Source organism: Pterocles gutturalis, unplaced genomic scaffold, assembly GCF_000699245.1.
Source record: "Pterocles gutturalis isolate BGI_N339 unplaced genomic scaffold, ASM69924v1 scaffold35252, whole genome shotgun sequence".
Classification (NCBI taxonomy): Eukaryota; Metazoa; Chordata; class Aves; order Pterocliformes; family Pteroclidae; genus Pterocles; species Pterocles gutturalis.
The window spans coordinates 4,261-4,894 of NW_010109054.1; positions in this window are offsets into that span (position 1 = coordinate 4,261).

Genomic DNA, 634 nt, shown 5'->3' on the forward strand with positions numbered 1-634 from the left:
AGCTGCGCCCAGCTCCGATATGGAGGAGGAGGAGAGGGCGAGGAGGTGTTAAATGCCCGAAAAGTGCACGCCCAGGCGTGGAAAACCCTGCCTAACGAAGCGGCATTAACGAACCTGGCCCCTGCCGCATCCTCATCGGGTTGAGAAGGAGGCAAGAGCAGCAGTTTTGGTCAAAAAATTTTAAAAAAAGGAAAAATGGGACAAAAAAATAGTCCCAGGAGAGGCAAGGCTCCTGAAATTAAACGGGCAGGATAGTTAATTAATTAAAAAAGGGCAGGAAGGGTAATTAGAAAGGAATAAAGAATAATTAAACCACGCTGCCAGCAACGGGACAGGCGGTGAAGCAAAGAAAACCGCGGCGAAGCGGAGGGATGGGGACAGGAATTGGGGGGTCTCACCCCTTTATACGCTACAAAAAAAATAAAATTCAGGGAAGTCAGAAGGGTTCCCCCCGCCCTTGTAAAACCAGCCAGGGAAGTTCCTGGAGGGGAAATGTGCTGCGATGCTCCTCGGGGGGCTCAGCACCCCCTATTCACCCAAAGCTGGGGGGCTGCCGGGCATCAACACCCCATTTTAGCCCCAAATTCCCCCCCTACCCCAGCTCTCTCTTTCGGTGCCAAATCGCCCAGCCGAG